The 23,571-nt window shown below is 52.3% G+C and overlaps 1 protein-coding gene and 1 long non-coding RNA gene across 4 annotated transcripts in view; one reads left to right on the top strand and one right to left on the bottom strand.

Annotated features, from left to right (window-relative positions):
• The window catches only part of LOC123353370 (ras-related protein Rab-3C-like), a 1,186,649-nt gene that overhangs the window by 1,079,023 nt on the left and 84,055 nt on the right, over positions 1-23,571 (bottom strand). The window lies entirely within an intron of this gene.
• On the top strand, positions 1,264-14,320 carry LOC123353378. Its single transcript, XR_006574481.1, has 3 exons — positions 1,264-1,371; positions 12,081-12,118; positions 14,257-14,320. It is a non-coding gene; the product is annotated as an uncharacterized LOC123353378 (long non-coding RNA).

Genomic DNA, 23,571 nt, shown 5'->3' with positions numbered 1-23,571 from the left:
CGTAGACAGCGCTGTCAGTGGGAGGGCTTCTCCTGTCAACATAGCAACCGCCTCTCAGGGAGGTGGAGTACCTACACGGATGGGAGAAGCTCTCCTGTGGGTGTAGGTAGTTTCTTCAGTAAGTCCTGCAGCTCTGTAAGCACAGACAAGCCCCATGTTACAATAGTGGAGCTGGTTGGGCAATCATTTCCCCCCTGTGAAAAGTTTAGCCGTTCTGCTGCAATTTTCCTTTGAAAAACAGTTTTGTTTCTGGTGAAAAACTGGGAAAAAAGTGGATTTAAACTAAAATATCTCAGCTTTTGGGGTTTTGTATTTTTGACAAAAACCCAATTTTGGATGTAAATGGAAATTATTTTTTGAAAAACTCCATTTGGTCCAAAACCCATTTTCTATCAAAAAATATTTATGGAAAAATTTTGACAGTTCTAGTCAATATTGCTGCATGTTGCCATGTTGGATACACTAACAGAGGAATGAGACTGGGCTTGTTGTTCAAGACAGGAGACCTGGATTCTATACTCATGTTTGCCATCAATTTTATGTGCAACCGTGGACCTCTCTTGTGCCTCAGTTTCCCCATCTATAAAGTGGTGACGACATTCTTTCTCTACCCGCCCAGGGGAGGAATCATTTATATTTGCCAGGTGCTTTGGGATCCTCAGCTGGGAGTGATACAGAACCAGAATCCCAGAGTGAATTCCCACCTCCTTGCAACTTTATGGTTGTATAAAATCTCCCCCAGATGCAGATTTTGGGGCTTGAGCTATTTCTAATTAATGCTGTACTAAATATCAGCCCACCTGCAGCTGCTGTGCAAGAGACATGGCCAGGGTCAGGGTCGGCTCCAGGGTTTTTGCTGCCCCAAGCAGCAGAAAGAAGAAGAAGAAAAAAGCCGCGATCGCAATCTGCAGCTCTACCGCCGCTGCTTCAGTATTCAGCGTCAATTCGGCGGCAGGTCCTTCGCTCCGAGAGGGAGTGAGGGACCCGCCACCGAATTGCCGTGGGAGACCCGGACGTGCCGCCCCTCACCGTTGGCCGCCCCAAGCAGCTGCTTGCTGGGCTGGTGCCTGGAGCCAGCCCTGGCCAGGGTGTAGTAAGTACCTACAGACAGATAGCACCAGGCCGAACAGCAGTGCCGCTGATGGATGAAACCATGCAGCAGCCAGTTGCAAACGGCTTGCTGCACCCGGCAGTGGCAGGCTGGCCCCGCGTGTTGGCTCTGTCTCTGGAGTGCTGCCGTATTGTATTGCTCAGTCTCCTGTTGCACAGTGGATGTTTAGAGATTATCTTTGTCCCCTCTCTCTGTTTAGATCCGGAGGCGCCGGCCAACTCCAGCTACCCTGGTTCTGAGCAGCGACCAGTCGTCCCCAGGTGAGAGCTGTAGCCAGCGGATGATTTGCAGGAATCGGTCTCTCTTCCGGAGACCCTGGGAAACTGGTTTCCTTTCTCAGGCCCGGCCCTGGGTCTGGGTGGAACTTGCAGAGCCCAGGCCCGTATGCCAGGGGCCTCTCCAGGCACACCAACCCCACTCCCTCCCCTACCGGCTCCAAAACCTGCTCCCCATTAACGAGGGCCCCAGCCCCTGGCCAGCCAATGGGCCTGGGCAAGGGATCATGGTTGTAAGGTCCCCACATCCGGAAGAGCAGTCCTGGTTTCTGGCCACGTGCCAGTGGTGAATTTGTAGGCACCACTGCTCTAGTACTGCCCCACAGCGCATACCCCAGACCCGGGGCGGGGGGGGGGGGGATGGGACGACTTGCTCCTCATCAGAGGGGGATTTCGCCCTCACCTTCCCTTCCGGCTGCTTCCCCACCCCCACCAGCACCACCTTGCTCCAATCCAGGCTGCACCTCCTGTTCTGCTCTCAGGGCAGGAGCAGTCATAGAGTCCCTGGGGGCTCAGCCCCCTGCCTCACCCTGTCCATCTTCCCTCTCCTTTGGAAACAGCTGCCTCTGGCATCCGAGAGCCCTGGCCTGCACTGTCCCATCCCAGGAGCCCTTTGGCAGCATCTCCCCGCGCCAGGCAGCAGCTGCCTGGTTGAACTACATGTCCCTGGGATCTGTCTGTCTTTCTGTCTCTCTGTCTAGGGAGATGTCAAGGCAGCCGCCTGCCCTCTGCTTGCAAGGGCTGCATCTGACCTGCAATGTGACGTGTAGACTCTGACAGCAGCCATGGGGCTCCCAACCTCTGGGCTGGGGGACAGGGATGTGGCTGTCTACTGTGCTTCACTCCCCCTCCTTGAATCTCTCCTGCTTCCCTCCTCTCCTTCTGCCTCTCCCTCTCCCTCCTTCCCTCTCCAGCTCTCTCCCTCACTCTTCCGGTCTGTCTTTCACTGTGCCTCCCTCCCAGCCGCACGCCCGGCCCTTGCAGGCTGTGCCCAGGGCCTGTCAGGCAGGGGGTGGTGTTTCCTCTGGGCATGGGGTGACTGTGTGCACCAGACATGGGGGAGTGAGTTAGCCAAGGTTGGCATGAGCCATGCGAGTGGGTAAGAAAGCAGCAGGACTCAGACTGCACTGCAGAGGCCACCGATGGCGATTTGCAATGTGGACCCCACAGTCTGGCCCTGAATCCCGTATTGAGGCTCTGAAATACATGGCCTGATTGTTCTTGCTTCTGATTTCCCAGTTCTTGTTGATTCGAGGGGGAGGGAGGTGATCAGCATCTTTGATATCAGGCCCCTGATTTGGAAGGGGCTTGTGTTAAGGCATTTTGCAACCTGCATGTGTTCAGATGGTCACGGTGGCTGTATCGACAACCCCAAAAGTTCACAGCTCATGAGCCTGTCTGAAAAATCGTGGATTTGATTTTATTTTGTTTTGATCCAGGGACTTCCCCCGCCGTGGTTTACAGTGTAGTCAACTCTACCACAGTCATCACGAGTGCCCCTCGTGCTGGAGCTCTTGTTAGAGGTCCCAACTGAGAACAGGGCCCGGTCACGCAGGGCACTGCACAGACAGTCCCTGCCCCCAGCAGTTCACCGTCTCACATGCAGCAGGGTGGTACATGTAGAGTATAAGATGGAATAGAGATTCGCCAAACTCATGTCATGGCAGGGCCACCTAATTTGAGGGGAACAAGTTTCAGACAGTACTTGAGTCCCAAAACAGGAGTGCCGGAGCCCCCAGCCCCAGCTCCCCACTCCGGAGGAGTAATGGCAGCTCAATAACCAGTACCGTCCTGGGGCAGGGAGCTGGTCAGAAGTACTGGAACGCTGCTCTGGAGTGTGTTGGCAGGACTGAATTGCTAGGTCTAAGCCCAGCTACACTGGGATTCAAACCCATGACCAAAAGGCTCATTAGCAACACTCCAAGCTGCTTTCTGGAAAGATACATTTATTAAATGCCTGGTGCCCATGGAGTAACCCTGCCCCTGAACTGGTGCTAGCTAGAGAGAGTTGGACAAGGAGCAAAGTCTCAGCTGTTTGCAACAGCTCCCCCAAAGAAACTATATTGCAAAGCTAACAACAATAGAGCATTTCTTCGAAGGCTGGATGCTGCTCACTCGCTGGGAAAAGAATGTGTAAGACTGTGTGTAATAGCAGCACCTGGTGACTCCCACTAACAACACAGAACGAGAGCTGGGTGAACTTTTTCAGACAATAGTTCAGGGGTGGCCAAACATACTGGCCTTCCGAGCCACACAGGGCCGCCCAGAGGATTCTGGGGGTCTGGGGGCCTCGGCAGTGGGGGGCCCCCGCTTCGGCGGTAATTCGGCAGTGAGGGGTCCTTCCGCTCCGGGACCCGCTGCCGAAGTGCCCCGAAGACCCGAGGCGGGGACCCCCCGCCGCCAAATTACCGTCGAAGACCCAGCACTTCGGCAGGGGTCCTGCTTCAGCGGTAATTCGGCTGCGGGGGGTCCTTCCGCCCTGGGGCGGAAGGCCCCCCCCACCGCTGAAGACCCGGAGCAGAAGAAGCTCGGGGGGCCCGGGCCCCGTGAGAGTTTTCTGGGGCCCCCAGAGCAAGTGAAGAACCCTGCTCCAGGGGCCCCGAAAAACTCTCATGGGGGCCCCTGTGACTCGCAGGGCCTGGGGCAAATTGCCCCACTTGCCCCCCACCCCACCCCGGGCGGCCCTGGAGCCACATACTACAATCTTCAGAAGTTCGCGAGCCAGGGCACACCTCTGAGAGCCAGAGGTTGGGGCTTCAGCCCCGCTCCTGCTGAAGCCCCTAGCCCTGGCAGGTGCACCTTGCAGGGTTGAAGCCCCAAGACCCCCCTCCCGCTGCACAGAAGCCCCGAGACCCCCACTCCCTGCTGGGCGGAGCCCCCTACCACACCACCCTGCTGCAAGGCAGAGGTCCCCAGCTCCCCCTCTCCCAGGCTAGTAGGTGGAGAATGGGAGATGTGAGGGGGGGACTCTGCGAGCCGCACTTCAGTGGTAAAAGAGCCACATGTGGCTCGCGAGCCACAGTTTGGCCACCCCTGCAATAGTTTATTCAACAAAAAAATCAGTTTTAGGTTGACTGACGCTTTTCATGAATTCAGGTTGAATTCGGCAAATCATTTCTGCTGTTAAAAAAAAGTTTTTTTTTAAATTGAAACTTTTTACACTTTCAGAACGAAACATTTTGACTTTTCCTTTCAAAACGATGTTCTATTTCAGAATGTAGCTAGAGTAACTTAAAAACCAAAATGAAAGAAGAAAAATCACCTGAAAACAAAACAGAAAACCTGAAAATTTTCTGTTTGGGATCAGCGCAAACAGGGCCGGCTCTAGACCCCAGCGCGCCAAGCGTGCCTGCGGAGGGTCCGGTCGTCCGGCGGCTCCGGTGGACCTGCCGCAGGCGTGCCTACGGATGCTCCACTGGAGCCACGGGACCAGCGGACCCTCCGCAGGCACGTCTGCAGGAGGTCCACCAGAGCCGCGGGACTGGCGACCGCCAGAGCATCCCCCGCGGCGTGCCGCCCTGCTTGGGGCGGCGCAATTGCTAGAGCCGCCCCTGAGCGCAAACCAAACAGAAATTTGGATTTTTTTGGTTCAGCCAGTGAATGAAAAAATCAGTATTTCATCCAGTTCTATATAGATCACATTGTTACAGTGTTTTCTGGATGCCTGCCAGAAATTTTCAGGCTGGTCAATTCCATCAAATTATTTTTGATGGAAAATTGGGTTTTTGACTAAATAATAGCAGACCAAAGAGTCTGCTTTCTGAGGAAAAACACATTTTTTGTTAAATAACCAAACACCTGAAAACAGAAATATTTCAATTCAGAGAGCCTGCTGCAGGCCTCATGGGAGTTCTCATCTCCCCATTCTCCTCTATGAGCTGGCCTGGACTACGTCTCCCAAGATACACAAGGACTTCATGATGCAGCTGCCTCCCCTCACCAGCTGGGAGATGCTGTCAGACCAGAGGTTGGCCTGTAGAGGGGAATGGGAGTTTAGAGCACTCAGACTACAGATCCCATGAGGCATTTCCAAACTGAAATACTTCGTTTCCCACCAAAAAGTTGAAATTTTCTTCAAAAAACAAAACAATCCCATTTTCCAATCGTCTCTCCTAGATTTTCCTTTTCAGAACTTGGTGCTGCCGTTCCTAGCGCTCACCCCTCCTCACCTCCCTGGGCTTGTCCCTGCTGGATAGCTTCCTCCCTTCTGATATGTGCAGACCATTAGTGGGTCTCCCTTCGTGTTAGTTGGTTCAGGTTTTCTGTTGTAGGCCAAGCTAGTACGATGCCCTTTGGCTTGCTTTTTGTGCCCAGTTCTGGGGAAGGAATATCTGCGTGCTAATTCCTATGGCAAAACTAGGGTGACCAGATCTCCCAATTTTATAGGGACAGTCCCGATTTTTGGGTCTTTTTCTTATATAGACTTCCACCCCCATCCCAATTTTTCACACTTGCTGTCTGGTCACCCTAGGCAGAACAGCTAGGGTCACTCTCTCACTCATGTGTTCCATTAAAATGGCAGCTGTTGCTTGGGTTTGGGTTGCAATCCCCCCTGATGCAATGCTATGCTCTGCTCCATGCCTTCAGGGGCCAGGAAAGGCCTGGCCTGTTTCTGGGAGCAGCACTGCTGGCAGATTTAGCTGCTGTTCCAGCTAAGGCCCCAGCTCCCTCCACTCCACTGACAAATGAGCTGTGACACGCTACTGAGACCCACAGAGAGCCGCAGTCTTTTAAAAACAATCCTGGGCGATCAAATATGAATGAGCTCGCAATGCCGCAGCCGCTCACTCCCTCACTGTCTGAGGGGCTGAGCAGACCCTCCTTCAGATGGAGGGAAAGCAGCTGGGGACCAGCAGCAAGCAGATATTCAAATGTCAAGTCCCTCACTCCAGTTGGAGCCATTTATTTGGATCCAGGTTTTAAACATCCCAAAGCCCCATGGCATTTGGATCTGGGGGTTTGGTTCGGCCCGTTATAAATGCCAGAGCATGCGAGGTTCCTAGAGCTGATTAAGTCTCTGCAAACAAAAACTAATTGAATGCATGGAGCTGAGAGGAGCTGGCAGGTGGACCAAGCTTATTTATGCTGTAATTGGTCTGTCTTTCCTGCTAACCCCTTTTCAGCCATGATACCCTCTGATGCACACAATGGAGGTATTCTCCCTGCAGCCAGATCGCAGGGAGAAGGCTCCACACTCTGTCTCTTACCATGAAAGGAGCTGGCAGACACGCTCTGTCAGCCAGGGTGAAATCTCCCTCTCAGAGAGATGGAAAGTGACAGCAGGAATGAAATGTTAATGATGGGAGGTTTAGCATAGCCAGAACCACACCAGGCCCTGGTTGCCCTCCATGATCCAACTCATGGGTTCTGCAGGGCTCAGGCCTCCTTGCAGCCTGCCACACAACTGTACAGAGAGGGAACGGCATCCACAGGACTCTTGCATTGGGCTGTGTGAGCCGCCATTGTGCCAGTGTCTTTTTGTGACCATTGCCTCCTTGTTCTCCAGAATCTCAGTTTTCATTAAAAATATAGTAAGGGCCAGATCCTCAACTGATGCAACCCAAGCACAGCACCAGTGCAGTCAGTTATCAGTGAGTGTAACAAATGCAGAGAAATTCACTCGAGTGTGCACAGACTGGGGCAGTGGCTGTAGGAGGAGTGAACCACCCCCATTCATCTCAATGTGTGTTGACTCTGAAGCCTACTAATTATATGTAAAATGAGCAGGACCATCCTGTTACAAAGCTCTGTGCAATGGGTCTTCTTTTGGCATGTCAAGGGGGTAGTGCTTGGTGGCTGTTTGTGGGTGGAGCCTGGGACCATCTTAGGTGACAGCTTCTTATTGTATTGATCACTCAAGCACCCTTGTCTGTTGGTTGTGTCTCATCCTATACTAATGTGACCTGCATATAGCATCCAAGATCAGGGCCTCTAGGCATGACCACATCTAAATAACAAATAATAACAATACATTCATTAGAAATTATTTTTTCCATTTCACCTGCGCTGCACGATAGGATCATGGAGGCTCGTTTTGATGGAGAGTAGGCTCGTCAGTTTTATTCAGGTTAGCTGCTGCTGGGGGAATTGTGTTCTCCACAGTGGCTGGCTAAGCCCTGTCTTTACGAGAGAACTACATCGATTGTACTTTATCTCACTGTCATTATCTTGACCTTATTAGCACAAGCCAGTGCCTCCACACTCAGCAGGCACACGTGTGGCACTTGTCATGCTCCCGGAGAGACACAGGTTGGTCACAGAGCTTCCTGCTGAGCAAGATACGCACCAGATGTGAGCACTGTAGGATCCTTTAATACTTTGCCAGGTATGACAGAGGTTAATTTAACTAAGGTATGTTTCACACAATGCCACCTAGTGGCTGAACTATATAATACAGTTTAGCATTCTATTACCTCTCCCCCTTTAAGTTCTACATTCCTGCCATTTACAAAGTTTACACTATCACGCTATCTTTGAAGCTCAGCATGTATCAGTCTGTTAAGTGCCTCTGAATCATAGTGATTTTCTAATTACACAACCCAAACACATAACAGCTTGCTCATCTGGCTGTCGATTAATTGCAATGACTGGCTATGTTCAGTTTGGAATCCTTGTGTCTACTTCTTTTGCATCCGCCATCTGTAGAGTTTGCTCTGTTGATCTTGCTGAGGAACAAACTGTAGATGACAATAGTTTCTGTTGAACTAGCCACTGTTGGTCTCAATCACATATGATCTGGGTGATGAATTCTTTTCCTCTGCATCCAATTTGACACAAACACAGTCACCGGGTTCTAGACCCAGCTGTTCTCGGAGTGACATCTGTTGTAAAAGTGTTTTTTGGTATTTTTTTCCTTTTTGTCCGATTTGGCTACTGTCTTCATGTCAGGCCACTTTCGAGATAGTTTCTGTTCCAAAGTTGGAACAATAGTTCTGAGCTGTCTTCCCATCAGGATTTGTGAGGGACTATATCCAGTAGCCACTATTGGTGTTGATCTGTAACTTAGAAGAGCAAGGAATGGATCTTCCTGCTATAGGATTTTGTTGGCTGTCTATACAGTTTATTCCAGCCTTTCTATTCAATTGTGGCTAATGTGGGTTAAGTCTGTCTTCAACTGTAGCTTCTGTGAAAGATTTTTATGTGTTTCTTATAAAACATTCAGCATTTCTCAGATGAAAACATGCTCTTTCATAAACCACATTTCTCCAAGGTATAAAATATGCATCAGACATAGCCAGAACCCTTTCATAGTCATCTTTATGACTGTCTTCAGTAAAGTCAAAGGATTTGCCTGCTGCCCAATAGCATAAACAAAGAAAGTACCTGAATATCATCAGTTTCACTGTGGAACTTGGTAGCAATACAAAAACTTGCAAAATATTGTGTTCAGTCTGTCCGTTCTGAAGGTTTGTCAAAGCTGAAGTTCTCTGGGGCATTGAAGAGTGGCACTTTGATGAGATCCTGCAACCTTTGATGCTTGGTCCTTCTGTTTCCAACTTTTGTTGCTGTTTCCCATCTGTTTCTGTTCTTAGTTTATTTCTGATGCCATGTCATGCTCCTGTACCAGACGCGGTCTGGTCACAGAGCTTCCTTCTGAGCAAGATACGCACCAGATGTGTGCACTATTAGTCTAGTCATTGCTCCGCGATGTATGGCTGAGGGTAGGTTAAATAAGTTAGGTTACACACAGCACCGCCTAGTGGCTGAACAGTATAATAGAGTTTTGGATTCCATTACAGTAATGGACTTGCTATTACATCCCATGCTGCACTCAGTCATGTTAATCCCAGAATCCCTGGCACTGCTCCAAACAACAATTAATTGTGGATGATTTCACATGGCCTTCTGGGCAGGTGCCCAGGTAATATGTGACCAGACAACTAGCGAAGTTACCATGGACAATAAAGGGGGGGTGAAAATGGGGCTAAGGAAAGAACACATCAGAGGTCTTCTGACCAGTTTGAATGAATTCAAATCAGTGGGGCCAGATGCTATTCAGCCCAGGTTACTGAAGGAATTAGCTGAAGCCACTGTCAATAATATTTACAAACTCATGGATGACAGGAGAGGGCCCGGATGACTGGAGAAGGGCTAACCTAGTGCTCATCTTTAAAAGGGGGGGAAGGAGGAGCCGGGGAACTACAGACCAGTCAGTCTGACTTGTTACCTGGGAAGCTACTACAGCAATGTATAAATAGGGCCCTACCAATTTACAGCCATGAAAAATACATCACAGACTGTGAAATCTGGTCTCCCCTGGTGAAATCTGGTCTTTTATGTGTTTTTACCCTATACTATACAGATTTTACAGGGGAGACCAGCATTTTTCAAATTGGGGGTCCTGACCCAAATGGGAGTTGCAGGGGGGTTGCAAGGTTATTTTAGGGGCATTGTGGTATTGCCACCCTTATTTATGCACTGCCTTCTGAGCTGGGTACTGGAGAGCGGCAGCTGTTGGCTGGGTGCCCAGCTCTGGAGACAGTGCCCCACCAGCAGCAGTGCAGAATTAAGGGTGGCAATACCATACCATGCCATCCTTACTTCTACAGTTTCTGAAGGTGGCTCTGCCTTCAGAGCTGGGCTCCCGACCAGCAGCCGCCTCTCTCCAGCCGCCAACATAATGTTCTTTCTTTCTTTCTTTCTTTCTTTCTCTCTCCCAGCGCTTCAGAGCAGCATGAGGGGAGGAATGAGGAACCACTGAGGTCTGGGAAGGGGAGAGGACCAAGGGCTCTATTCATAGGTGGCAGGTGAACCCCCCCCCACCCTTCTGGGAGGCTAGCCTGCCATCTCTTCCAGCTGAGGCCCCACCCATTGAGCTCCCCTCTCACACACACACCCTGTGGCCAGAGCCCCTCCCCCTCTCCCGGCCTGCCTGCTCCAGTCGCTCTGGCCAGCCTGACCCCAGGGCTGGCCCAAGCCGCCCCAGCCTGTGCCAGCCCCCAGCTGCCAGGCAAACCCCTAGCTCCAGGCTGGGGCTGGAGCTGAGCCTCTGCCAGCTTCGGAGCAGGGTGAGGGGGGAGCGTGGGTGGGGCCACAGTCTAGATTAGGGGAAATTTAGCCTCCCCTGGCCTATGATACCCGCCGACCTGCTGACCCTGGATCCATTGAGGGCCCTCCTGAGAGCCACAAGCTCCTCCTGCAGCCTCTCAGTGAAATTCTGGTTACCATGGCGACAACCTCTTTTGTTTCCCAGGCAACCGAGATGCTATGGGTCGGATACCCATTGCTGAGTGGGAAAGTGTTTTAAAACTGGGGGATTTTTTTAGTCTGTTGGAACAGAAATTGTCATGGCGACAGCATCCCAGCTTGGTCCTGACGGGAGGTGGAGAGACACAGGCAGAGAGCCCATGGAATCTCACACATACGCACCCTCCCCTGCTGTGCAGATACATGCTCTCCCCACACACACTGTACATACCCCACACAGACCACCCATTCCATAGGCACTCTGTACAAAGAGAGCCCCCCCCCACACACACATGCTCTGGGAGGCTCATGCTGTCCCCACCCTGTCCCTGTGCCTGTGCATGCTCCCTGGAACTGAGCCAGTGCATTCACCAGCAATAAATTGAGACTCCCGGCCAGGACATGACCCGCTGCTGCCCAGCCCCAGTTCTCAATGGTGGCAGATGACAGAACAAGGAGCAATGGTCTCAAGTTGCAGTGGGGGAGGTCTAGGTTGGATATTAGGAAACACTATTTCACTAGGAGGATGGTGAAGCACTGGAGTGGGTTACCCAGGGAGGTGGTGGAATCTCCATTCTTAGAGGTTTTTAAGGTCAGGCTTGACAAAGCCCTGGCTGGGATGATTTAGTTGGGGTTGGTCCTGCTTTGAGCAGGGGGTTGGACTAGATGACCTCCTGAGGTCTCTTGCAACCCTGATATTCTACAATTCTATGATTCTAGGTGGGCACAAAGTGCTGCCATGGTGAATGGATGGTGTTTTGCACCCACTTTGCAGTGGTGGGAATGACACATGGGAAGCGTGGTCAGTAGGGCCCAGCCTCTGGCTGCTTGATGGGGCAGGAAGAATATCTGAGCAAATAGCCCAGCTATTTCCCCCTCTGTAGACCCAGGGTTGAGCCCCCTGACCTTCCCCCTCTCTCACTGGGATGCTGTGATGAAGTTAATCCATGGTTCTGCAGTGTTTTGAGAGCCCCAGCTGGGGACACTATGTAAATACAAAGGATTTTGTACAGGAGGAGGGATAGCTCAGTGGTTTGAGCCTTGGCCTACTAAACCCAGGCTTGTAAGTTCAATTCTTGAGGGGGCCATTTAGGGAACGGGGGTAAAAATCTGGGGATTTGTCCTGCTTTGAGCAGAAGGGTGGACTAAATGATCTCCTGAGGTCCCTTCCAACCCTAATATTCTATTATTTGTATAGGGAGAGGGTTAATGGTTTGAATGCAGTGTTATAAAGCAGCTGCTGCTGATCCCCAGGGCTCAGGGTAACCAGACAGCAAATGTGAAAAATCAGGACGGGGGTGAGGGGTAATAGGAGCCTATATTAAAAAAAAGACCCAAAAATCAGGACTGTCCCTATAAAATTGGGACATCTGGTCACCCTACCAGGGCTGGATCTGCCCCTGAGCATCCACATGGGTGTGATCAGCTCCTGGAGTCTTCTCTCTATTAACCTGTTGCTCCTTTTCTCCCCCCACATTCCTTTTCTCCACGTCTCCTCCACCCCACAGAAATCGACGAGGACCGGCTCCCCAACCCATTGCTGAAGGTAGGTGCCTCCTTGTCTCACGAACCCTCCTCTGGTGGTTTGGAAGGGGCTGGCAGGCCTGCACACGGGCGCCCGTCAGGGGAGCCCATCGCGGTAGGACTCCTGCATGCCTTGCATTTCCTAGCAGGAACATGCCTGAGTCTCATGTTCCTGGTCAGCCCAGAGCAGCAGGGCAGAGCGGTTCTGTGAATCGGCTCAGCCTAGCCTGATCCCTGGGCCCAGCGAGCCAAAAGCCTGCCATTCTTGGAGAACAGTGGTGTAAAGAGTGCAGACAAGGAGAGGCCACTGGGCTACTCCCAGGACCCGGCTCCCCCAGGTGACTCCAGACCTGAGCTAGCAGGCAGGAGAGACTGTGTGTGGGGGCAGGGGCAGGGGTAAAGGAAGTGTGGGAGTCTGTGTGTGCTGTGTGAATGTGCACGTGCCTAGCTGTGGGGGAGTGGGCGGGTGGGGGCTGTGGATGGGTGAGGGCCGTGGAAGCAGACAGACTGCGTGCACGGCTGTCAGGAAGGAATCTCGGTTCTCTCTGAGCTCCAGGAAGGATTTATATGAAATCTGTAACCAGTCCCCCATATGTCCCAGCTGTGACTGTAAAATGAGCCACACCCAGGAGGTGTCCTCATCAGCCCCCAGTCCCATCTGCAGGCAGCCCCCAGCCCTCCTAGCCACTCCACAAGCTCCCTCACCAAAGCTCTTCCAAAGGGGTGGGGAGTGAGAGTGCATGTGCACCTCTGTGTCCAGCGGGTTGTGAGGTGTCTGGGGATGCACTTGGGGCTGGAGGAGGGGGACGTACAGGATACCAGCGCTGCACTTGATTCATTGTAATTAGCCGATGTCTGGGGCCCCTTAGCTATAGCAGGGCTGCCAGCTGGTCATTGCTCCATTGGGATCCAGGTGGTGAGACCTCACTGCCCGCACACCCCTCTCCCTGTGTCACCCTCCCAGGCTGAACATGAGAATGTGGGCAGGTCCCAGCAGCAGGCATTGCTCCATCCTGACCAAAAGCACCTGGGCATAGGCGGCAGGTTATATATGTTTGTGATGCTCGAGCACCAGGAATATTCAGGGCCGGGTGCCCTGCTCCAGCAATATTTGGAGCTGGGTCTCTTCCTCCGGCCCTGCCTGGATCGGGCCCCGGCCCCCGCGGGTCTCCCCCCGCCCCGCCGCATCCCTACCTGGAGCAGGTCCCAGCCCCCGCCTGCCACCCCTCCCCCTGCGTGTCCCGCCCCCCTGCGTCCCTGCCTGACAGAAAGCAGCGCGCGCCCCTCTCCTGCCTGCTTCTGCTGCCAGAGTAGGGCGGCTCCCAGCAGAACAGCTGTCTTCTGCCCCAGGGTCCTAGCGCCCACCATTCACTACTGGCAGGGCAGGCTGCCCTTACCCTGCCCGTCTGCCCTAGCCCTGAGCCTTTCCAATGCCCCAAACCCTCATCCCCAGCCAGAGCCCTCATCCCCCTGCACCCTGATCCTCTGCCCCAGCCCTGAGCCCCCCCCCCCCGCAGCATGAACCCCTCATCCTCAGCCCCAACCCTCATCCCCCCGCACCCTGATCCTCTGCCCCAGCTCTGAGCCCCCCGCAGCATGAACCCCCTCATCCTCAGCCCCACAGCCCTCACCCCTGCACTCCCTCCTATCCCCAAACTCCCTCCCAGAGCATGCCCCCCTCCCAGATTGTGCACCACCTCCCCTTTCCCACACACCCCTTCCCACCCCCAAACTCCCTCCCAGAGCCTGCACCCCTCACCCCTTCCTACACCCCACCCCCAGCCCAGAGCCTGCACCCAAACTCCATCCCAAAGCCTGCACCCTGCACCCCTCCTGCACCCTAATCCCCAGCCCAGGACCTGCACCCCAGACCTCTCCCCCCAAACCCTCCCAGAGCCTTAGACAGGTGGGGGCAGAGTTTGGGGGGCCGGAGTTGGGGGGGCCGGGTTCTGGGCACCACCAAAATTTCTACAAACTTGCCACCCATGACCCTGGGACCTGTGTTGTGGGGAGCGGGGGGCAGTGTGCCCTGTTCTGTGCCTGCTGGATGCCAGCCCCACTCCCCAGCGAACTACCAACGCAGCTGCTGGCGCCTCCGGCTCTGGTTGCTCTAGTGCCGTGCAGTATCCTGTTGTGACCTGGCCTTCCCTCTCTTTGCAGCCGGGTCTGTCCATGTCACCCAGACAAAGGAAGAAGGTCCCCCGCACGACCCCCGCCATGAAAGGTACCGTGGCACTACCTCCGCTTCACGCTGCTGTTGGGAGGCACGAGGACATGCAGCGGGCACATCTCACGCCTGGTTCTCTCTGGGAAATGCTTCTGTCCTCTCATGCTTCCTTCATCCACCCCATCTTCCATCTCACATTCCCTCCCTCTCCCTCTGAGCCTTGCTCCATTTCCCTGCCAACTGCCCCCTTTGTCCTCCCCCAGTCTTGTCCTGTGTTCATGCCTGCCAACATCTGGCAGTAGGGGCCTCTGGAGAGACCCTCTGAACTGGGGGAGCAGAGGATAGGCGCTTGCTTGTATTCATTCTGCACACAGGGAAAGAAGTATCAGAGGGGTAGCCGTGTTAATCTGGATCTGTAAAAGCAGCAAAGAATCCTGTGGCACTTTATAGACTAACAGACGTTTTGCAGCATGAGCTTTCGTGGGTGAATACCCACTTCTTCGGATGCAAGTGGTGGAAATTTCCAGGGGCAGGTTTATATATGCAAGCAAGAAGCAAGCTAGAGATAACGAGGTTAGTTCAATCAGGGAGGATGAGGCCCTGTTCTAGCAGTTGAGTGAAAACCAAGAGAGGAGAAACTGGTTCTGTAGTTGGCAAGCCATTCACAGTCTTTGTTTAATCCTGAGCTGATGGTGTCAAATTTGCAGATGAACTGGAGCTCAGTATTCACCCACGAAAGCTCATGCTGCAAAACGTCTGTTAGTCTATAAAGTGCCACAGGATTCTTTGCTGCTTTTACAGATCCAGACTAACACGGCTACCCCTCTGATACTTGACACCATGCAAGGCACTGCATTTAGCCGTATGGAGTGGAAATCCATCAACCTCATGAAGAAACTTGCACAAATACAGACAGACATCATCTTCCTTTCCAAATGCAAACGGATGGACATCATACCAAATGGACTAAAGGTAAAAAATCCACTGCTATCTACATACTACACAGACCACAGTGAGAGATTATGCCATACTCTATCAAAGAAACTGAGGAACCACCTGATCAGCCTCCTATACAGCAAACAGGAAAACATCAAAAAAGAGCTCTCCAACCTGGAGACTCTCATTAATAACCAAACTTCCATACGAACGGACTTCACTAAAATAAGACAGGAGATCTACATCACTCACTTCACCTCTCTACAAAGGAAAAAGGACTGTAAGCTGTCTAAACTCCTACCTGCCACATGGGGCCACAACCGTGGTACCCCTAACCCACCCAGCAATATCGTCAATCTATCCAACCACACACTCAGCCCAGAAGAAACGTCTGTCCTATCTCGGGGACTCTCTTTCTGCCCTGCCACCCCCACCAACATGATACAGTTCTGCGGCGATCTGGAAGCCTACTTTCACCGTCTCCGACTCAAAGAATACTTTCAGGACAACACTGAACAGTGCACTGATACACAGTTACCCTCCCACCAACAGCACAAAAAGAAGAACTCCACATGGACTCCTCCTGAGGGTCGAAATGACAGTCTGGACCTATACATTGAATGCTTCCGCCGACGTGCACAGGCAGAAATTGTGGAAAAACAACATCGCTTGCCTCATAACCTAAGTCGTGCAGAACGCAATGCCATCCACAGCCTCAGAAACCATCCTGACATTATAATCAAAGAGGCTGATAAAGGAGGTGCTGTTGTCATCATGAACAGGTCTGACTACCAAAAGGAGGCCGCCAGACAACTCTCCAACACCAAATTCTACAGGCCACTTCCCTCAGATCCCACTGAGGAATACACTAAGAAACTGAACCATCTACTCAGGACACTCCCTACACTAACACCGGAACAAATCAATATACCCTTAGAGCCCCGACCAGGGCTATTCTATCTACTGCCCAAAATCCACAAACCTGGAAATCCTGGACGCCCCATCATCTCGGGCATTGGAACTCTCACTGAAGGACTGTCTGGATATGTGGACTCTCTACTCAGACCCTATGCCACCAGCACTCCCAGCTATCTCCGTGACACCACTGATTTCCTGAGGAAACTACAATGCATTGGTGACCTTCCAGAAAACACCATCCTGGCCACCATGGATGTAGAGGCTCTCTACACCAACATCCCACACGCTGATGGAATACAAGCTGTCAGGAACAGTATCCCTGATGATGCCACAGCACAACTGGTTGCTGAGCTCTGTGCCTTTATCCTCAGACACAACTATTTCAAATTTGATGACAATATATATCTCCAGATCAGTGGCACCGCTATGGGCACCCACATGGCCCCACAATATGCCAATATTTTTATGGCTGACCTGGAACAACGCTTCCTCAGCTCCCGTCCACTCACGCCCCTTCTCTACCTATGCTACATTGATGACATCTTCATCATCTGGACCCATGGGAAGGAGATTCTGGAAAAATTCCACCACGATTTCCACAGCTTCCACCCCACCATGAACCTCAGCCTGGACCAATCTACACGGGAGGTCCACTTCCTAGACACTACGGTGCAAATAATTGATGGTCACATTAACACCACATTATACCGAAAACCTACCGACCGCTATGCCTACCTTCATGCCTCCAGCTTCCATCCCGGACACACCACAAGATCCATTGTCTACAGCCAAGCACTGAGGTACAACCGCATCTGCTCTAACCCCACAGACAGAGACCAACACCTACAAAATCTCCACCAAGCATTCTCAAAACTACAGTACCCGCACGAGGAAATAAGGAGACAGATCAACAGAGCCAGACGTGTACCCAGAAGCCTCCTACTGCAAGACAAACCCAAGAAAGAAACCAACAGGACTCCACTGGCCATCACATACAGTCCCCAGCTAAAACCCCTCCAGCGCATCATCAGGGATATACAACCCATCCTGGAGAATGATCCCACACTTTCACAGGCCTTGGGTGGCAGGCCAGTCCTTGCCCACAGACAACCTGCCAACCTGAAGCATATTCTCACCAGTAACTGCACACCGCACCATAGTAACTCTAGCTCAGGAACCAATCCATGCAACAAACCTCGATGCCAACTCTGCCCACATATCTACACCAGCGACACCATCACAGGACCTAACCAGATCAGCCACACCATCACCGGTTCATTCACCTGCACGTCCACCAATGTAATATATGCCATCATATGCCAGCAATGCCCCTCTGCTATGTACATCGGCCAAACTGGACAGTCTCTAAGGAAAAGGATAAATGGACACAAATCAGATGTTAGGAATGGCAATATACAAAAACCTGTAGGAGAACACTTCAACCTCCCTGGCCACACAATAGCAGATCTTAAGGTGGCCATCCTGCAGCAAAAAAACTTCAGGACCAGACTTCAAAGAGAAACTGCTGAGCTCCAGTTCATCTGCAAATTTGACACCATTAGCTCAGGATTAAACAAAGACTGTGAATGGCTTGCCAATTACAGAACCAGTTTCTCCTCTCTTGGTTTTCACTCAACTGCTAGAACAGGGCCTCATCTTCCCTGATTGAACTAACCTCGTTATCTCTAGCTTGCTTCTTGCTTGCATATATAAACCTGCCCCTGGAAATTTCCACCACTTGCATCCGAAGAAGTGGGTATTCACCCACGAAAGCTCATGCTGCAAAACGTCTGTTAGTCTATAAAGTGCCACAGGATTCTTTGCTGCTTTTACAGGGAAAGAACAGTCCCATTCCCCTCCTGACACTTACCAGCCAGCGAGCAGTTGGTTATATAATGCAGGGGAGTCCTGCCCATTTCTCTGCAGGCTGCTATTGTGCTCACAGGCCAGTGTGCCTTCCCCCATTCTAAAGACGGGGTCACTTGAAGGTCTGGGAAGTGGCTGTGGGTGTGGGTATCTGGGGCATCGCCCATCGCCTCCAGCTTGAGGTGTCTGGAGCTGTGAGCTGGGCTTGGATCCATTTTGAACACTGATTAAGCACACTGGGTTGCTAAACTGAGTAGCCATGTGGCTTGACGGTGTGTCCCAGTTCCACTCCACGGTTGATGATGCAGCAGCTAACATGTCTGTGGAGTTATTTTTAAATGAATAATTGTGTTGCTAGCAGTATAAGAAAAGAAGCTCAGTCACTTTTCAGCAGTCATCTCTCTCTACTGCCTGCCCTCCCATCACCGGGAATCGGCCTCCTCTGTCCCTTGGCAGGGCCCAGCCATTGTTGGCACAAGAACCTTTTCCACAGCTCATTGCCTCTCTCCACCTCATGCCCTGTCCCTCTCATCTTCCCCTCCGCGGAGAACCTGGCTGTGCACTGGCCTCACCCTGCTGCGTCCCTCCCTCTGCTGGGCTGCGCTGGGCTGGCTGACCCTGTACGTGTTCAGGGGCACGGGGGCCTAGACTCATGGACCACGGAGCTACTGCCACTGTCCTGATAGACAGGACATAGGGGTTAAAACCATCTTGTCATCTCACCCTGCTCACACCCAGTCGCCACCAGGGGATCCGCACCAGGTCTGACCCGGGGCAACTCAGTGCCAGGGACGGGCACCGGAGGGGAGAGGATCAGCACTGGGAATGGGCAAAGAGTGACTCAGTGCTGGAGACAGGCCCAGACTGATCAGCACCGGCTCTAACCAGGGTGGCTTAGCACTGGGGGCAGGCCTGGGGGCTATCAGGATCAGGTCTGACCTGGGGTGACCCAGCGCTGGATGTACTGTGCCCCGCATTGGAGAGACACTGGGCATGTGTCCACATGTCTGATTACCCACGTGGGCCAGGAGTTCCCCCTTTAGCCCCAAGCCCCCATGCGTTGCTCATCCCCGGCCTTTCTCTCTCCTGCAGAGCTCCAGATGATGGTGGAGCACCACCTGTGCAAGCAGCAGGCGGAGGAGGAGGATGCCAGCATGGGGAGCCAGGAGCCACACAGCCCTGGGTGCTGCCACCACGGTAACACAGACCCCAGCCACAGCCCCAGGGGAACCTGCCCCCTTGCCCAGGCCAAGACCAGGCTGGAGTCTCAGGAGGGTAACCATGCTGGACCAGACGGGAGTGAGTATAACATGGACACGCAGGAAAGATATTAGGGTGTCCCCAGTGATGTCCTCGGTTGGACAGAGTCCATCCCTGGGCACCTGCCCCCTCTGTGTGCCCTGCTCTGCGCCAGGCCTGTTCCCCCCCTTCTCCATTGTCTGGCACCTAGTGCCTGTGCCTCACTCGCACCAGAGCCCGGCACGTGTAACACGCAGCCTGCTGCGCACATGCTGGTGTCAGTGCCGCTGCCACAAGCAGGTCAGCAGGAGCTGAGCCCCGAGGCAGAACCTGCAGCTCATCCAGCCTCCGAGCTCAACCCAGGCTCCTCCAGACTCTGGGGCAGGCGGCAGCCTCCAGCTGTGGGGAGTTTGGGGAGGAACCCAGCCTGGCTGCTCTATCCCATGTCTGCTCCCAGCTCCCAGGAAGTTTGGGCCCGTGGGTGATTTGCTTTGTGTCCCTGGGCCTGCATGTCCCTCTCTGTCTCAGGTACATCACCATGGTATCGAGGTGCCTCTTTATGCATTTACCCTCCCAGCCCCCTGGGGAGATGGGCAGGATTATCTGCCCCAGGGTACAGGAGGGGACCTTCGGCACGAGAGGGTTTTACCTCCCCAGGAGATACCCCCGTCAGCCCCGCCCATGAGCTCAGTTCAGCTGGGACCATCCCTGCCCCCCTGACCCTAGAATTGGAAACCTCCCATCCTGTACTGCAAGGAGGCATTTACCATAAATACCCTCATAAAGCCCACATGCAAAGCACACAATATTCAGCCAGGCTGAGCCCTCAAAGCCTGCAAAGGAGCAGCTGAGGGAGTGGAAACATAGTGCCTGTTACCCTGACAACAGCTTTCGCTTAGCAGCAGGGCTTTAGGTGTGGAAATTCACATGACATATCTCAGTAATAACCTTAGCTCTGACCCACAAGCCCCAACCTCCTTGTGCCCCGCACTGGTGCCATGTGGGGCAACCCCCCTTTTCTCTGCCCCCTGCCTCATGCTACCCTCTCCCCATGGTGCCCCCCACTTCCATGCTCCTCCTGCCACCTTCAGTGTGTCCTGCTTCCCCGCCCCAGTGGGCTAAGTGAAGCCATGTCTTCGAGAGGCTGTGGGAACGAGGTGGAAGGCAAAGGCCTTGGGTCCCATGGCGAAGAGAAAGGCTCTGCAGCAGCCATGGGAACATTGGCCTCTAGTGCTCACAGGGAGAAGCTGCAGCTACCCATCGATGCCACCAGCCACTGAACAGGCCGAGCGATGGACCCAGATGGACCTTGCCTCTCACAAGGCAAGAGGCTCAGCAATGACTTGCCCAGATCAGCGCTATTGGCGAGCGCACGGGAGAGCAGCTGGGGCTCTGGATGCTCCAAGGAGCCATGATGCAGCCGGGGGAAATGCTTTAATCTCTTCCTGGCCTGATGCACTGGAGCAGCCCTTTAACAAATTCCTCCAAAACCCTCATCAAATATTTACCATGAAATTCTGCCCCCTCCCAGCAGCCTGCAAAGGACACACACACATCATTGACTCCAGAGCAACTGATGCAGCCAAACAAGAACCGGTTCCCCAGCTTCTCACTCGCTTTCTGATTTGTGCTGCTTTGCCTAAGTGCAGGACAGATGCACAGACACCACAGACTCTCCTGCAGTTTCTGGGGCAGAGGGGATGCTGCTGGAGTGGGAGACAGAACGCCTGGGTTCTACCCCTGGCTCTGTGTGACTTTGAGCAGGTATCATCCCCTCTCCGTGCCTCAGCTGCCCCTTCAGTATTGCAGGGAGATAATCACTCCCTGCTTGACATGGGGCTGAAAGCGAATATCTTCAAAGGACTTTGAGATCTGCACAGGGCTCTTTTTCTCTCTCTGTCTATCCTTCCCTATCTACTCTTCCATCAGGAGCATGGCTACCCCATCATGGCATCATTGCTCTATGGCAGCATGTCCATTAGTCATTTCATTGTCCCCAGGGGCCCACATGCTTCAAGGACTTGTGATGGGGAAACAAACAGACACACGAGCTTTGCAGAGGAGTCTAAATCCAATTTTTCTTTACTGTACATAGCACAAAAATTACCCAGAGCTAGACAAATTAACAACACATCTGGATGCATTTCCCTGCCTCACTTTCCTCACCATTGTGGAGCATTCTCTGGAGTTCTCTAAGGAGCACAAATACCTCCTTCTGCACATGGCTTCTCCTCCAGAGCATGAAGTCTTCTCTTATTCCTGCAGCCAGCTTCCTTCTGCTTCTTGTCTCAAATGGCCAGTGAGAGACCTTTTCTCTTATAACCCCTGGCCCCCTTTGTCATGTGACCTCCCAATCAGCCTCATCTGGTGCGCCTTGGGCAGCAGCCATCTCCTTGTTCACAGGCGCTCCATTTGAACAGAAAATCATCAAAGTTTAACGACCCTCCTTTGTTAGCCCTGTGCCAGGACATGAATTTCTCCAGTCAGCTCCTGTGCATTTTAGCTCCATATGGAGACAAGTGGCGCCACGGACACCCAACATTCAAAGTGGAGTCTGCAGCGTGTAACAGATACTCATAAAGTTTCCAAAATCAAACAGAATTCATAAGCTGTGCACAGAGAGACAAGGTGGGGGAGGTAAATGATTTTATTGCACCAACTTCTGTTGGTGAGAGAGAAGCTTTCGAGCTGCACAGAGCTCTTCTTCAGGGCTGGGAAACGTGCCCAGAGTGTCACAGCTAAATACAAGATGGAACAGATTGTTTAGTGAAAGTAAAAACATATTTCAAGGGATTATTCAAGGTGAAGTGACATGGGGGGAAGTCATGGGGGGGAAGGACAGGGGGGAGGCAGCTTGGGTGAGGGGGTTGTTAGTGGGCTACAGATTGTTGTAATAAGCCATAAATCCAGTGTCTCTCTTCAGTCCATGGTATTTAGTGTCTAGCAAAGTTATGAATTTAAGCTCCCAGGTTCATCTTTTGAAGGGGTTGTTGAGATTTCCTTGGAGGATGAGGGCTGAGAGGTCAGGTATAGAGTGATCGTTTTGTGCAAAGTGCTCACCCTGAGGTGATGTGCTGTTTTTCTCTTTCATCATTTTCCTGTGTGAGTTTGTTTGAGAGCGCAGTGATTGTCTGGTTACACCCGCATCGTTATTACTGTGGCATTTAGTGCACTGGATGAGGTGCCCCACATGTTCTGATAGGCATGTTCTGGGACCCCTGGATCTTGAAATGTGTGTTGTGGCGGGTATTGATCATAATAGCAGTGAAGATATGTCTAAGGTTTTGCAACTGTTGTTCGGGCAGGGTCTGGTGCCACTTTGAATTGGTGGGTCCTGGTCTTCTTGCTTCTGATGATGAGCTGGGAGAGGCTGGGGGTGAGGGCGGGGGTGTGTGAAGGCCAGAAGAAGGCATTCAGGAAAGATTTCTTTCAGGACATGTTCCCCATCAAGTATGGGCTGTAATTTTTTAATGATGCCCCAAACGGGTTCTAGTGTGGGATGGGAGGTGACAGCTAGGGCTGTGTGGATGGAGGGGGTTTTATTTCCATATGCTCTTTAGGGTATCTGGGCGGCCCATTCCAGGATGTGATCTACTTCTTTGATGGAGTGTCCTTGTTTGGGGAAGGCAGTTTTAAATACACCACAAAACTAATGATATACCTGATACACAGCGATGATATTTTCATACTCTAGACAGGTGACCTAAACTCGCTCATAGATTTCCACCACAATTTCAACAACCACCATCCATCCATTAAACTCTCTCTAGAAAACTCTCACACCAGTATCAACTTCCTGGATATCACGCTCTGCTTCAGCAATGGAACCCTACAGGCAACTATATACAAAAAACCCACAGATCACCACACTTTGTCTACACTACAGATTTCTTCAATATAACTTTGGAATAATCCACATCCCTGAGCAACATAAGTTACAACGACCTAAGAGCCAGGGTAGACACTGCTATGTTGGTGGGAGAGCTTCTCCTGCCGACAGAGCTACCGCCTCTTGTGGGAGGTGGAGTAATTAAGACAATAGAAGAGCTCTCTCCCATCAGCTTAGAGTCTGACTTGTGTCCATTTATCCTTTTACGTAGGGATTGTCCAGGCATTGCTGGCACATGCTGGCATATATAACATTGATGGACGTGCAAGTGAATGAACCAGTGATGTTGTGGCTGATCTGGTTAGGTTCTGTGATGGTGTCGCTGGTGTAGATATGTGGGCAGAGTTGGCATCGAGGTTTGTTGCATGGATCGGTTCCTGAGTTAGAGTGACTATGGTGCGGTGTGTGGTTGCTGGTGAGAATATGCTTAAGGTTGGCGGGTTGTCTGTGGGTGAGGACT

This window comes from Mauremys mutica, chromosome 20, assembly GCF_020497125.1.
Source record: "Mauremys mutica isolate MM-2020 ecotype Southern chromosome 20, ASM2049712v1, whole genome shotgun sequence".
Classification (NCBI taxonomy): domain Eukaryota; kingdom Metazoa; phylum Chordata; order Testudines; family Geoemydidae; genus Mauremys; species Mauremys mutica.
The sequence above is the reverse complement of the archived record's forward strand: the minus strand, read 5'-3'. Positions and strand labels throughout refer to the sequence as shown.